Here is a 16893-nt window from a genome sequence, read left to right as displayed (position 1 = left end):
GCCGTTTCTCCACAATTTGATTGCAAATTCCTTATAAGCAGATAGGGAATTTTAATTTATGTATGTACTTAATAGCTCCCACAGTAGTAATATCATAAACCGTCTGTCCCCAAAACATTTGCTAATTAATCAACATTTAGTTTAATGATTAGTCAAGAGTCTACAATGGCAATTCTCAATTCATAGAGCGGAAGAAGGAGCTGGTATATGTTCCCTGAGTTGGGGCAAGTATTAGAATGTCAGCTATAATTAGAAAAAGGAAAAAAGGCATAATTATGTTCATTTGAGTCTTCCAAGAAGCAGATGCCAGGATGAGAAGCGATTAGAAGAGATGTATTGGGACAGGAAGAGAGGGTAGTGCTTATCAGAGATAAAGAAGAGAGAGCAGGCAGGAACAGTTATGGAGTACCCTCAGACTTCCATGCAGGTCTGACATCTTTGAAAGGAGTAGAAAAAAGGGAAATCGAGTGGAAAGAATCTCAAACTTGCAATACAGTGCTAAGAAAGTTTTGGCAGGTTAATGGGGTATGTTCAGGGCATGTTGACCACTGGAGGATTCCCACATCCTTCAGAAATCAGCATCCACTAGTACATGCCACCTCAGTTATGGACAGGGGCATCCTGGAAGGAGTATGGCTGGGGTGCAGATGTACTGCCCCCAGGGGTGCAGCTGAGCTGTCAGTCACCTACTTCCTACAGCATATTCATATCCTCCACAATACTCAAGAGTACCACAAAATCATACATTGAAAAAGGATATTGAATCAATCATATGAGAAAAACATGAGATTTGATGTTTATTGAAAAGAATGAATAAAAAGTTTGAATCAGCTGTTCTAAATTAATTAGTAAATTAAAATGCAATCTCTGGAATTTCTCTTCCCTTAGTAAGCTGAGCCATACTGCCACTGGTGTGGGGCATCTCCTCAACTTGTAGAGTAAACATTGATCTTGTAATCTTGTTTTCTATTAAGAATATACTGTTTCCTTTCTTCTTTCTTTTCTATTTTTTTTTTATTGCAATACAAGATGGAATTCTAGGGATCTCTGAAACTAGGCTATATCCCCAGCCCTCTTTAAATTTTTTTTTTTTTTTAACTTTAAGACAGGGTCTCATAGAGTTGCCCAGCCTGGTTTCAAACTTGTGATCCTCTTGCCTCAGCCTCTTGAGTAGCTGGGATTACAGGTCTGTGCTTGCTTGCTTGCTTACTTTTTATTTTATTTTTATTTTTTCAATTCTTGGAATGAACTCAGAGCCTGTGCATGGTAGGCAAGCAGCTCTACCACTGAGCTACATCCCCAGACCTAAAAGTGTACTTGTTACTAACCACATTAAAAATAACAAAGGAACATGCTAATTCTACTGAAAAACTATGTCCTTTGGTATACCGTGTTAAATCTCGTCTTTATCTGCCAACTGAGGGAATTCATGTGGCCTTCAGGATCCTCTCCAACTGTAATGTTAGGTGAATCCAAAGTCTTTCCCACTCATGAGCACTGTGAAAGACCAAAACAGGGCACTGTGCCACAGATAAGTGAACCTCAGCCCTAACCTTAGCCTCTCTGCATGTCAGTTTCTTATAAAATGAATGAATTTGATTAAAACTATCTCTAGAGTCCATTTATGGTTCACTGTTACAGCATTCCTCTTGCCTTTCTGTCTTTGAGACCCTTTAGAACTTTTCTCCTTAATCTTCAAAGATAATTATCAATAAATATGTGCTAAATAATGATTGAGGATCAATTACATAACAATATATTTTTTTAAAAATTGTGGTAAGAACACTCAACATGAGATTGGCCTTCTTATTGGTGTTTAAAGTGTCCAATACAGTATTATTACTACAGGCACAATGCTTCTGGAACTTTTTCATCTTGCATGAAGGAACCTTAAATGCATTAAACAGCAACTCCCTATTTTCTTCCATTTCTAAGCCTTGGAAGCCACCACATTTTACTCTCTGCTTTTATGAGTTTTATTATTTTAAAATCTTATATAGGAATCCTGCAGTGTTTGTCCTGTGACTGACTTATTTCTCTTACCATAATGTCCTTTAAGGTTCATCCATGTTGCCAAGTTGTTGTATACTGCAAGATTTCTTTCTTAAAGCTGAATAATATTCATCTCTGTGTGTCTATCTCATTTTCTTTATCCATTCATCCACTGATGGACAATCATTAGTATTTTCCTTTGCTTATCGTTCAAATTGTAATTTTAATTGTTAGACTCATGCATAAACTAATTTTAATTCTTTTTACTCTCCTTAGAAGAAAAGCAAACAAATAAAAAATCATTGGGAAAACTATATCTGGTTATTGGATGATTGCTTTTATTGATATTTATTATTGGTCAAACTCGTTAAATAAAGAATGCTATGAAAGTGAACAAACACCATCATCATTAGCAATTAGAGAAATGCAGATCAGAATTACTCTAAATATCATCTCACTAGAATAGCAGCCTATGGGGAGGTATCCAGTGCCTTATTAGGGGGTACTTTTTCATGCTCAGGAGGATGTAAGCCATGAAATTGAAGTTAGAATGATTCGTGAGGAACAAAAGACAGAGTCAGAAAATAGTTTCAAAGGCTAGAGCTCCTGATAGGTCCAGTTCACACAGGAGCTGGAGCCAAACAACTAGAAAATGGCTCCTGTGGTTTATTTAAGGTGGTACATCAAAAGCAGGGATAAGATGTCAGGGGTGGAGTTTTGCTTCCTGATGTCTTGTAGTCAGCAGGTTGATTGGCATTTTGGAAGGTCACACTCATCTCTGAGGGGCTGTGTCGCTGCAGCAGGTCACCCCATCTCCAGGGCTGTGTGGGACCTGAGGTAGAGCTTAAATAGGGTCATGTGTCTGGGCAGTCTTAACCAGAGGAAATTTCCCCTGGAAGTTCCCAGATACCAGATTCTCCTCTTCATTAGACTGTGATGATGATGTAGTTCACACACAGCCCATGGTTGGCTCTCAGCAACCATCAAAAATATAAACAATAATAAATGCAGGAGAGGATATGAAGAAAAAGGAATACTTTTGCACTGTTGGTGGGACTGTAAACTAGTACAACCACTATAGAAGCAGTATGGAGGTTCCTGTAAAGACTATACATGGAATCACCTATGACCCAACTATATCACTCCTTGGTGTTTAGTCTAAAGAAGTAAAGTTATCATACTAAAATGACACATGCATACCCATATTTATAGCAACACAATTCACAATAGCCAAACTATGGAAGCTAGCATAGGTGTCCATTAGTGGAAGGATGGATGAAGAAAATGTTATATATATGTGTGTGAGTGTGTGTGTGTGTGTGTGTGTGAATACAATGGAGTTTTATTTAGCCATAAAGAAAAATGAAATTATGTCATTTGCAAGAAGATGGATGGAACTTGAGAGTATTGTGTTAAACTAAATAATTCAAACTTAGAAGACCAGGGTCATATGTTTCCTCTCATATGTGGAAGCTAGAGAGGAAAAAAGCACGGGAGGGGTGGGAGTAGGGGTGATTTCATGAAAATCAAAGGGAAATTAGTAGTGAGGAAAGGGATCAGGGGTAGGAGGAGAGGAAAAGGGAAAATACTAGGGAATGATATTGGCCAAATTATATTATAGTGTATACATGTATGAATATATAACAATAAATCTCACCATATGTACAGCTATAGTACACCAATAAGAAAAATATGAACCAAAAAAGAAAAGAAAAAAAAGTGAATAAGCACCTTTTAAAGAAGAAGTATAGCCCTGGTTTTCAAGATTTTCAAGGGTATTCAAAGGGTATTCAAGTGGTCTACTTCTTCCACACCATAGTGAAGAAATATCCAAAGTTAACATAATATGTTGATTAAATTAACTTTCTGATTCTAGCATTGACTATAGGGTAATTAACTTTTTTATTCTAGTATTGATTAAAAGGTAATAGTGACTTATACCTTTATAGTACTCTTTATCTGGAAAGTCTGTAAATGAGCAGGGGGAAAAACACACACACAGTAAGAATGGGTGTCAATAATTACCATCCCCCCTCCCCCAGTGAACACTAAATTCGAAAGAAAATGAGCAAAGATTTGACTGAATATTCTGATATAAGCAGAAGATAAATTTCTACTATGATTAAAATACCAAAAGCAAAATGTCTCGCTTTTTTTGTCTACAGTAATAAGTCTAAATATGGAATTCATTCAAGATAATGGTCAGACAGAATATTTGCCTAATCCTAAGACTATGTAGGTATGAACAGCTGAAAACAGACTTCTAATGGACTCAGGGGCTCACCCAGCCCTAAAATTATTTGCAAATCTAACTGGTAATTCTGGGAAAATAGAAAGAATCAAGCACAATTATAGAAAACATGCAGGTCTATACAGAATAATGCTAGCTAGATGGGTGAAATGAAATGTGTATTAAACCGTTGCTTGTCTCAGTGTAAATTAAAGAGGCTGTTACCAGTAGCAACCATTTCATATAATTTCAAGTGTCAGATTGAAGATCAAAATTCTGATGTGAAAAATTGCTCATGGACTAAATTAAAAGATTTAAGACATTTTGTTTATTTAATTTAATTTTACTATTCTTTAGATAGGAGTAAAGTCCATATGAGTATGTCTTATTCTGCAAATCATCAGACTTATTTCTAGGAGTTAAAGAAGTAGTATCTAATATAAACTATCGATTTCCATTTTGTGTTTTAACAACTGTTAAATTAATTTGCTTTTATCCAAACATTCAGTGTCTTCACCAAGTATGGACATAAAATAGATTGAAAGAACTCTGGGTTGTTGCATTCGTTATCTTTAATCCTTTGAAGCAGATTGTATTCTCCAAAGTAGCAACAACAAACAGTATCTCCCTCATTAAGAAATGGAGTCTCTGACCCTCCCCTTATAACTGAGTGGGTTTTTGGAGCTGGCTGAACAGTATAATAGGATGGAAGTGACTTCAAAGCTAGGTGATTCTGCTCTTCCTCATGAATTGGATATTCATGGAACGCTGGACTTCCTCATTCCTTCCACCTAACTGCAACCTGACTGTTCTAAGGCCACCATGCTATGAGGAAGGACAGACTAGCCCATCAAGAGAAACCATGTGGAATGGCCTTGAGGCTACATAAAGAGAGAGATGCCCAGCCAGCCCTCAGTACACCAGCCTCTCTCTCCTCCATCATCTGCCTGCATGAGAGACCCCAAAGCGACTCATTCAACTGAACTCTCAAATTCCTGACTCACATGAACAGGGAAAAGTAATAGACTAAGCCACAAGGTTTGGGGTACTTGTTCTGCAGCAGTAGGTTAACTGAAGGGAGAGGGGAAAAAAATCTCTCTCCCATAGTTTTGATTGACAAAAAAGGAATACTAATATTTTTTATATTATGATATTGCATAAATAATGGGAGTATAATAGTACACTCAGGTAAATGAGCTGGGAGATAAACAGTAAACCTAAAAAGAGATTTTTCCTATAATACCTGCTTTTCTTTTCCTTGCCCACTCTTCCTTAACAATCCATGACTTCCGTTATATGGCTCACTCATGGTTTGAGAACCATGAGTCTAATTCTGATTGGACATTAAACCCATGATAAAAACATTTTAAAAAATGAATGCTAAGTATATGATTGTCTGGGGAGCTCAGGGGTATGTAAATTTTTAAAAGTTACCAGGTAATTTCAATTTGCAGCCTGAGTTGATACCCACTATTTGATGCCAACAATGCTCGAATCTTTATCACTATCTCAGTTCTTCCCCTGTTTTCCAAAATCATAGATTCAGCTGACTTCTAGATCTGGACATGGATGTCTCACAGGCCCCTCAAAAAGTAAAGCTAGTTTCCCTCTCAAGCATAGCACCCCATCTCTACCACAGCTCCTTTCTCAGGAAATTACCCCACTGGCCACATAGGCACTCAAGCCCCAAATCTGGAAGTCATCCATCCACATTGCTTTATCTTCCTCATTCCTTCCACCTAATTAAACACAAATCAATGGCTTCCTTCCAAGCAATGTGTGAATCCTTCTCTACCACGTCCCATCTTGGTCCATTTTCTCTCCCCTGGAGATTGCAATAGAATTCTAGCCAGCCTTCTTTTGTTCTCCTCCCACTCATCCACAAAGAGGCCAGAATAACCTTCTTAAATAGCCAATATGTATCCTCCTCTCCTAAGTAAAACTATTCAATGGCTTACTCTTAGTATAAGGCTTAAAAATCGTCCTATGACTTGCAGGACCTTTGCATCCTTCACCCAATTCCTTGGTCTCCAGCTTCTTCTGCACTCCCCTCCATTTGAACACTGTTCCTTCTTTCCCTCAAGGCATGCCCCACTCATCTGCCATTCAAACATTTTTTTTTTCAAATGTTCAGTTTCTTGACCAAGTACAGATTGACAGAAATCTGAATGTATGCTCCTCCTGAAATGTATCCTTCTCCCTTTCCCCTCCCTTGACTTAGTGCTTCTCACCCTGCATTTTGTTTAAATTAACTTTAATCTTTAGGGCTTCCATAACTTTCTAAGTTAAAATTAGTTTCCCCTGACAGATAACAAAGCATCTTTACTTCTGTTGTCACACATCTGTTATCAAACATCTTTCTTCCTAGACTATAAATTCCAACTCAGGTCAGGGGATGTATGTGTCACAGCTTATGGTCCACCTTTGGAGTCTGTAGGTTGTGACTGATTGACTGAATGCATAAGTAAATGAATATGAATTAAAAAATAGAGCTGGGGTTGTAGCTCAGTGGCAGAGCAATTGTCTAGCATGTGTGAGGCACTGGGTTCGATTCTTAGTACCACATAAAAATGAATGAATAAAATAAAGGCATTCTGTCTATCTACAACTTCAAATAAAAATTTTTTTAAATCAAAATCAACTCTGGGAGTGTGGTAAATACTGTGGCCTCTGTACTTATCTCTGACCTATAAAAATTCACATCAACAATTTGACTCTGGCCTATATGAAATTCAGACCAACAAATCTACTAAGGTATAGGAGATGTCAACTAATTTTTTAAATGATACAAAATTGGAAAGAATAACTAGTTCACTGCCTGTTTGTGGGAGCAAAATGTGAGGTTCCAAGATACCAGCAGGCTATAGTAATGAGTCAGAACTGATACATTGAAATTTAACAAAAATGGTGTCAAAATACTAGCCTTATATTCTAGTCATTGTACAAGTATAGGATTAAGGATGCTTATCATAGAAACAACCTGGGGAGAATTAATAGTAAGTAAGGTCCATTTGATCCAGTAATTGGTGTGGCTCCTAAAAGTGCTAATGTCATATTAGACATTTTCATAGATAAGTGGGTTACCACCATGGCAGGTACTGGTCTCCCTGTTCTGGAACAATGTGCATCATTTATGGAACCACATTTTAACAGTAAACACTCGGAAGAGCTCTGCCAGATGGTGGAAGCTTGGGAATCACAGCTTATGAAAAATTGCTATAAAGCATATGTTTACCCCATAAAGATGGAATTCTGGGGAGCACTTCTTAGTTCTTATACATCAGAAGGCTAGAACTGGTAATATCTAACATCTCCTTTCTGGTCATGTCCTTATCATTGACCTCTCTCATCCCTTTTTTCTCAATTGGATCTCTCATCCCTCCTCCTCTCCCTTGTCTCCCAATCCATCAATCCCCTCATAGACCCCGGATGCTTTCATCAACTACCCTTATGGTACCCAGCACCCAAATCCTTGAGTCCTAAGACCCACCACTGTGTTTCTTGCAGTTTGTAACCTTGGGCCATTCTTTTCCTTTGTTCCTGCTTCCGGCTCATGAAGAATTGCTGGAGAAATCCATGCCAGCTGGCTCTGTGACAGATCTGTGCTGTCCAGCATTAGTGGGCCTTCAGGCCTGCTTAGCCCTCTTTCATTGTCCAAGGCCATTTCCTATTTCATTCCCAGTGGAGGCAACTCTAAATCTTTCTTCACTTTTTAAACCAGAGGAATGGCTTCCAGAGATTTTCCTTTCCACAGTCTCAGATTTTTATTGTTTCTTTGCTTTCTCTTTCTCTCCTAATCCTCCTTTCTCAGAATTCTAAGAGAGAAAAGAATCTCCCCTTCTATCCAAAGCTTGCTTTTCCACATGAACTTTGGTGCCATTTTCTCTCATTTCCTGTGGGACCTGGTTTCATAATTCATCTCCTCTATCTCCTCTCTTCAAATGCTTTCTCACTGCTGGCTCCTTCTTTCCATCAGTGAACGTGCTCCAGCACAGGGGAGATCCTTGTGCAGGGATTGTTTTAAGATGGATTGGAGAGAGGGGAAACTAAGTCACAGGACCCACTGAGTTTTTTATCCCAGAATCTTGGTGAAAGACAAAAGGAATCTGAAAGAAAGAACAGGCAGGGAGTAGATGAGATCCAGAGAGAGTTTTATTATGAGAATGACTTTTGTTCATTGTTTTTGTTGGTTTGTTTGTTTGTTTGTTTTGTTTTTCTGTGTGCCTTTGCCTTATTTTCCTTACCATTTAGTCAGCTCCTTGGGGCAAAGATTGTGTCAGATTCATCTTACTTTTTCTCACAAAATCTGACTTGCAATAATTCTCCCAAAACCTTTGGTGGGGAAGGCTGCCAACTGGAAGGTGTGTGTGTGTGTGTGTGTGTGTGTGTGTGTGTGTGTGTGTGTGTGTTTTTAAAGAGGATAATTGGGGAGATGGAGGTGTAGTTCAGTGGCAGATCATTTATTTGCCCAGCACATGTGAGCTGTGGTTTGATCCCCAGCACCACATACATACACACAAAAAGAGCACAAGAGGGCTGGGGTTGTGGCTCTGTGGAAGTACACTTGTTTAGCATGTGTGAGTGTGAGGCACTAGTTTCGATTCTCAGCACCACATAAAAAATAAATAAATAAAGGTTCACCCACAAGTAAAAATATATATATTTCTAAAAAAGCACAAGAACTTAAAATACTTAATAAAAAAATAAATAAATAAGAGGATAATTTGTGGATTTGGAAACAATTTATATTTATAAGAAGGAAGAAAGTGTCAGAATTGTTTCTCAAAAGAGGTCCTTTGTATTAGCTGCCTGTTGCCACTGTAGCAATTTGTCAAGGGTAGTGGCTTAAAACAGCACATACTGATTATCTTAGCGTTCTGGAGATCAGAAGTCTGAACGGGTCTCACTTGGGCTTGATCGAGGTGTAAGCAGAACTGCATTCCTTCCTGGGGGTTTGGTGGAGAATTCACTGTCCTGCCTTTTCAGCTTTGGAAGCTGCCTGCATTCCTTAGCTCATTGCCCCTTCTTCCTTCAACCCCTCAGTGGCTTGGCCAGTCTTTCTCACATTGCATCACTGACTATATTCCACCTTCTTTCACTTAACAGGAGTCCTTGTTATTATGTTGGGTTCACTGAGATTATCAAGGACAATCTCTCTATCTCTGGAGGTAGGCTAACAACCTTGATTCCATCTGCAAGTTCAGTTTGCCACATAACCTGATGTATCCATAGATTCAGGGGGATCAGGACATAATGGTCCTTGGGGAGCCATTATTCTGCTGCCACAGCCCTGAACCAGCAGCATCTACCTCACCTGGGAGTTTATTAGAAATGCAGAATCTCGAGAATCTCACCCCAAGCCTCTGAATCAGAATCTGCATTCTAATCAGATCCCCAGGTGATAGGGATGTATTTTAAAGTGGGAAGCCACAAGTAGGCTACTGCTAAGATTCTCTTCACTTCAAGCTTCCTATGATTCTTGAAAACTGTTGTTGTTGTTTTGTTTGTTTGTTTTGCATCTTCAAGTCTTCATCATTCTTTCTAATTCTTATTTCCTTAATTTTTATTTGTGCCCCTGGTGTTAATTCTGCAAAAGTCAGCCGAGTATAACATGATAATATCCCCTGCACAATTTTTTGCTGGCAGGAAGTCCATGTTAGAAAAGGTAATTAAATTATGGAACTGTACATGATGTAAAGGTACTGGTCTGCAAGGAGTATTTTCTTCCCCAAGAAGATTCATAGGAGAACTGCCTTAGTGTGTAGATAATATTAGTGGCCCAGAAAGTGAAGCAAAAAGTACAACAGATGAACTATTTTTAAGGCATCTCTGAATGGCTTAGCATTTGAGAAATGTGACCAAAGCTGATTATAAAATTTCCTTCAAAGTTGCAGGAATGGCAAACCCATAAATAACTCTGGTTCTCATTGGTATGAAATGGAGTTGCTGCTGTTTGCTGTCTTTATTGTAGGGTTTAAGATTAAGCTCACCTCTAAGATTGCAAACTCTTCAAGGCTTGGAAACAGCCATGTGCTGTGCTTGGGATCTAAGAGGCACACCATACATTTTGAGTTTGAATCAATTAAGCATTTAAAATATATATATTTGTTTTGTTTTGTTTTAGTTGTAGATGGACACAATACATTTATTTTATTTATTTATTTTTATATGGTGTCCAGGATTGAACCCAGTGCCTCACACATGCTAGGTAAGCACTCTACCTCTGAGCCACAATTCCAGCCCCCCATTAAGCTTTTTAATTCTGTGTAATGCTTTATGATGAATTTTAGAGATACACTTAAAAAGGAGGGGTTAAAAAACCTGGAATATTTCAATGACCATTTTACTAGATTTCCTGTGTTTTATTCATTCAATCATTTATTCAGTTATTTGACAAACATTTATAAATCCATCTACTAAATATCGTCAACTGAGGGGTTTTTTTTGTGGGTACCAGGGATTGAACTCAGGGGCACTCAACCACTGAACCACATCCCCAGCCCAATTTGTATTTAATTAGAGACATACTTTCACTGAGTTGCCTAGCACCTTGCCCTTGCTGAGGTTGACTTTGAACTTGTGATCCTCCTCTCTCAGCCTCCTGAGCCACTGGGATTACAGGCATGCTCCACAGCGCCCAGCTTCGCCCACTGTTTGAGACCCTGGATATAAAGATTTTCTCCATGTCATTCAGAAGCTCTCATCCTGGTGGGGCAAATAGCCACATAAGTAAATAATGACAGCAGAATGAATGCCAGAAAAGGTTTCTGAGCGAGACTCCTGGGCTTCTTTTTTTTCCCAGTCTTTCATTTCCAATCTGACTGTGTTTATCTTTCAAATGTTCCATCTCTCCCCTTTGCCAATTGGAGTAATTATTTGGCTGTGTATTTTTATTTCCAGCCTTATCTGCTAATATTGCCTTCAGGCAAGCACTACTTGCTCTAGAAAATGAAACCATCTCAAACTGGTGCAAGTAAAAAAAAAGAAAAAAAAAAGGCTTACTAAACACGTCTGGCAAGATGTCCAGAGACTTTGGGAAGTTAAGGAAGCAGCAAGTGAGACAGTGAGACAGCCCCAAGACAGCCCCTGTCTATCTCCACAATGATGTCTCTTCCTTTGCGTTGAATAGCTGAGACTTTCAAGGCAGAGAATCTGATTGGTCCATTTGCCTTTTCAAGCTGGGCCTCTTCCTGACGGTTATGGTTCGTTGTCAGTGTACTTTGGTTGTTGCCTTCATAGCACTCACTTAGCATGAGATGCAATTATAGACGGTTCCTGACTTACTATGGTTTGACTGACAATTTTTGACTTTATAGTGATGCAAAAGTAATATCCATATGACAGTTCTGTTTCTCACTTTCAGTACAGTGTTCAAGAAATGAAGCTGTTCAGCTCCTTGTTTATAAAATAGGCTTTGTATTTCATGATTTGCCCAGCTGTAGACTAATATAAATGTAATACATATAACACAGTAGGTTACACATACTAAATCCATTTTTAACTTACAATGTTTTTAACTTACAGTGTATTTGTCAGGTTTTAATTTACGTGTTCACATCTATTTCCTTCTCTAGATTTGGCAGTGATCATATATCTTTTGTTATTGCTGTGTCTGGTCACTAGTGCAGTTCCCTGAACATTTAATAAATAGTTAAATGAAAGAATAAGAAGGAGATGAGAGTACGTGCTATTCAAGCTAAAGATGCACTTATGGTACCAGTAGCTTAGGATGGGGATTGGGAGAGACTGTGGGGCCCAGGAGGTTCTCTGAGAAGGAGGTATATAAGACAGTCTTCCCCAAATAAGTCCTGACCTACTCTAGTTACATATTGCCATTTCAAAGCAACAGATAGATCCATACCTTCTTCTTCATGGCCCAATGTAAATGTTCCCACTTTTTTCTGTTTAAATTTTATTGAGCAACTAATATAGATCTAATTCTATATCAAACACTTTACATACATCATCTTTTCCTATTTTTATAGACTCTGTCAGGTAATATCTTCATTTTACAGCTACAAAACCAAGTTTCAAAGACCTAAGTAGTTCACCTAAGGTCAGTGAGCTAGCATGTAGCAGAGCCAACATTAGAACACTGGTCTGTTTATTTCCAATGCTCCTTCCATGACATTTGGCTTGTCCCTCTAGGAAGTATGCTCCCCTTCTCAGGCAAACTTAATTTCTCCCTTCTCTGTAGTACCACAGTACCTTGTTCATAAAGACAGTACAGCACTTATTCCATACTTTTATTATAGATATTTCTGGCTCCATTGCTAGACTGTGTCTCCTTAGAGAAGAACCATCTGTGATTCTTTTTAAGATCCTGTCATACTTAGCGTTCAACCAGTGTCTTTCTCCTAAGCTGAGCTTTGAAAGGATAGATAGGCAATTATAGTATTTATTTTTTCTTTTGTTATTGTTTGTGATTCTGAGGATCAAATCCAGGGAGGGCCTCACACATGCTAAGCACATACTCTCACTGACCCATGCCCCCATCTCCATTTTTTAAAATATTTTTGAAACCTACTGAAGTACCATAAGTTTCTTACTATACAGAAGTAAAATTATAAGAATTTAAAAGTCTCATATTTCAGAGATTATTGGATTATTGAAATATTCTTCCAGTTTCTGTTAATGAAATATAAAAAAAGTAAGTATGTTCTCCTGACCTACACAGTGCTTAGGTCATGCCACAGTCAACTGAGACCCACTCCCTATTATAGTGGATGGTACCTGCAGAGTAATGAGATGGTTCAAACACATTAGTGGAATATTCTTTTGACTCTGAGTAGCAGTCTGGTATAGGTACACGTTGACCTTCTGGTATAGGTACATGTTGACAAGTATTTTATTAAATACCTACTAGATGAACCATGCTAGTCATTCTGGAATGGGCATGACGATCATACAGAAATTACTGAGATGAAGATTCTTCCCTAATATTGCTTACTCTCAGGGAGGAGACACAATACGTACATGAATGCTTAGGATATGAAGGACAAGGTGCTAAGACACCTATTGACAAAGGGCTACAGAAGTCAAGGCCGAGATGCTTCTGGCCAGGAGGAATAAGAAGAGCTTCATGGAGCACTTGGCATTTCAGCTGGAAGGCAAGACTCAGACAAAGTGTCTTAGGTTAAAGGCAAAGCCCAAGCAGAGGTAGGGTCTTGGAGCCCAGCTACTGATGGCCTTGAATGCCAGGATTTAGAAATTTCACACTGTTTTTTAAGTTCTTAAGGAGGGAGTAAAATGGTCATGATTATGTAGTTGGCCCTCCGTATCCATATGTTTAGCATCCAACAATTCAATTAACCATGGATGGAAAATGTTCAGAAGAAAATTACATCTGTACTAAACATGTGTAGACCTTTTATTTTTCTTGTAATTATTCCCTAGGCAGTACAGTAAATAGCATTAACATTGTATTAGGTTTTATAAGTAATCTAGAGATGATTTAAGTATGTGGAAGATGTGCATAGGTCATACGCAAATACTACACCTTTTTATATAAGGGACTTGAGCACATGTGAGTTTGGGCACCTGTGGGAGACCTTGGAACCAATGCCCTATGTATTGATACTGAGAGACAACTGTGTTTTAGGGAGAATAGCAGCTTTGGGATGAATTTGCAGGGGAAGAGATTGGAAGCAGAGGAAGCAGTTAGTTTATATTCATTTGATAAGTCTGGGCCTTTGCTGATCGCACAGCTGTGTAGGTGAATGGAAAACTTGGGTCAGAACCACTTTGGAAACTCAGACATAGTTTAAGTGACTTAGCAGTAACCCAAGAATTGCTAAGCCGTCATAGATAAAAACAAATAACTATGCCTAGTGCGAACTAGAATATCTGTTATCAGCTCTTAAACCACCCAGCTCTGGTACAGGGGAGGTAGGTTAATGTGGAAAGCTAAAGCCAAACTGGGTCCATGAAAGTCATACTGCCATGCTGCTTAATGCAGGCGAGGTTCCAGCTGGGTGGGCTAGAGGCAGAGTGGGCCAGCGCCTACAGTGCCAGATAGGAAAGCCCCAGAGAAGGGGAAATGGAGATGAAAATACTCAGAAGGAAATATCTAACCAACCTACTGCTTCGAAATAGCAAATTGAATTTGCCAAACCAGATTTAAATTAGTAGAAGCAAAACGGAGGAGCACAATTTGTAAATGAACCACTAACTAGTGGTCTTGACTGTCACCCAGCTGCCTAATTGGTCGCTTGGCGGGCACCTATGAACCTCTCTGTTTGGGGCATGAGAGCTGTAAGGCTGCATGCAAGTGCAGTGGCTTCCAACAGCGGCCTTACTGTGAAACTGCAGCAGCCTCCACACCAGCTTGGGCCTGGCGCTGAAGGAAAGGCTGTGCGTGAATTGTCACCAGAAACGGCCTCTGCAAAACAGCCACTGCAGGCGCGAAACTGATGAGTTCTCTGTATGCAGACTGCCATTAGTCATGCATTGATTGATCCGTTCCTCCAGGAGCTCTCTTTCCAGAAGCTTCCTTTCTAATGCGAAGGCAGCCTTTGAGCACAACCTCACAACAGTGCAGCCCTGGCCATCCATGCCTCGTATTTAATGCTATTTCATAATGAGGTCTCTGAGATTTAATCTTTGTGATTCTGCTGGGTCATGAATAATGCCACAGTGACGTTCTCTCATGTTTATATGCCTGTGTGAGTGAATGCAATTTCTCCATCTTGCTCAAAGACATTTCCATAGGAAAATAAATGTAATGAGTAAATAAATAACAAGGATGGATCTTCACATTAGCCAAATCTAGAGGTCAAAGCAGAAATTGAGGTTGTCCCAGAAATTCACTGGAATTCCATATTTCTGTGGACTCTCTAAGAATAGGCTTTTTTTCCTCTCCCACCCCCATTTCTGCAAAATTTAGAATACCTGTCCTAATCATCCTCTAGGAATTGTATCCAATTGCATAGTTAGATTTGATATCAGAACTCAGTTATTGACAATTTTCTGAGTAAGATATAGAAAAAGGCCAGAGATAGAATATGTATTCTGCATACATCTGACCATGGGTTTTTTTTTTCTTTTAAAGAAGAATAGGAAAGAACAGTATAAATATCTAAAAAGGTAGTGTCTCTACAAGCAGTAGTTTATATTGTGTTTTGCCTTAACATAAAATGTATTAGTTTTGCGGGGGAGAGATAAGAAGTAGGGAAAGCAATTATTTTAAGTCTATTCCATAATTTTGGGTCTGTGCCATTCGCACAGATGTGTAGGTAGATTAGAAACTTTGGTCTAATGTAACAATAATATAGTTCATGTAATTAATAGCTAAGTATTGTATCATTTAGAATGGCATGCTTGATGTGGTAATAATGATGGTAATTATTAAGACATTTCATATAATAGGAGCTAAACCATAGTGACTTGAAATGTGAGAATTTTAAAGAAATTTATTAGAAGGATAACATGCCATTTTTATATATAACTTCAATATATACATAAGCTATAAGACAACATTATTTATTGTTTGGACTGTTAATAATATAATAATCCTGGACTGGATACAGGCTTTTTATCTTTTCTTTCTCTCCATCTTGACACCCATTAAATGTTTTTCCAAAAGGGTGGTGGGAGAGAAAAAATTCTATAACACAGTGATGAAAGAGAAAGTACAGTGGAGGGATGCTGGGAAGGCCTACACTCATGGTCTTGCAGGCCCTGTCTGACCTGGTCACTGCCCACGTCTGGCCTCGCCTGTGCTCTGCAAGCCTCACCCCCTGCCTCACCTCCAAGCACTCCCTCTTACTGTGCCTCCCCCCATTCATGCTGTTGCTTCCTCTTCCCCTCCCACCCATCTCTGCTCACTCATCCTCCATATCAGAGCCAATCTGTAAAGTCAAATCTCACTGTCAATGAATTTATAGCACTCATATATAATTTACAAGTATATATTCATTTTTGTCATCATTCAATCAGTGTACATACTCCCTTTAGTCTCTATGCTCCAAAAAGTTTGGTGCCTCACCACACAGTAGGTGTTTAAGAAATAGCCCCAAAATTGGATTTTTTAAAGAAGGTGTACAGAGAAGAAGTAAGAAAAAACTTAAATTTTAAGGAGTTAATTTCTTTTAATGGAGGCTGGAGAAACTAAGAGCCATAAAATGTTAGAATAAAAAACAAAAGAACCTTGAGAGTCATATATATTTGTATTGGAGCTCTTGGTAAAACTCATATTTAGCATTTATAAATGTCAGGATTCAAAACCAGCTTTCTAATCAATAATGTCAGCACCTCTACAAGTCATATACTCATAGCTTGTGCTGTTTTCTCATTATAACCCAAATATTCTTATACACAGATCTATATAAAATAGGCTGCCATTTTCTAACATAATCAAGAAATAGGGTGCACTGCCCAATGAAATGCTTTGGTCAATAGCATCACATTACACATACTATGCTCAAATAATCCATATTCCATGAATCCTATTACAGCAAACTACATTTAACTCTAAAACTCACTGATCATAATTTAACCACTAGTGAAAACATGTAAAGATTGTATAGTGCTTTAATGACCACTTACTTTTATACTATACAGTACTCTAGTATTCATCAGTGCAGAAATCATTTTTTAGAAAGCTGGACGAATAAGGTTTTGCTAAAATAGAGCATCCTGTAATAATCATAAGTTTTTTGAGATGAAGACCA

The 16893-nt window shown here is 38.5% G+C and overlaps 1 protein-coding gene across 4 annotated transcripts in view; it reads left to right on the top strand.

The window, feature by feature from the left end:
- Spats2l (spermatogenesis associated serine rich 2 like) overlaps window positions 1-16893 on the top strand; it is a 161574-nt gene that overhangs the window by 84365 nt on the left and 60316 nt on the right. The gene's annotated exons all lie outside the window — the stretch shown is intronic.

Source organism: Callospermophilus lateralis, chromosome 9 (assembly GCF_048772815.1).
Source record: "Callospermophilus lateralis isolate mCalLat2 chromosome 9, mCalLat2.hap1, whole genome shotgun sequence".
Taxonomy (NCBI): Eukaryota; Metazoa; Chordata; class Mammalia; order Rodentia; family Sciuridae; genus Callospermophilus; species Callospermophilus lateralis.
This window is presented reverse-complemented; position numbering and strand designations above follow the sequence as displayed.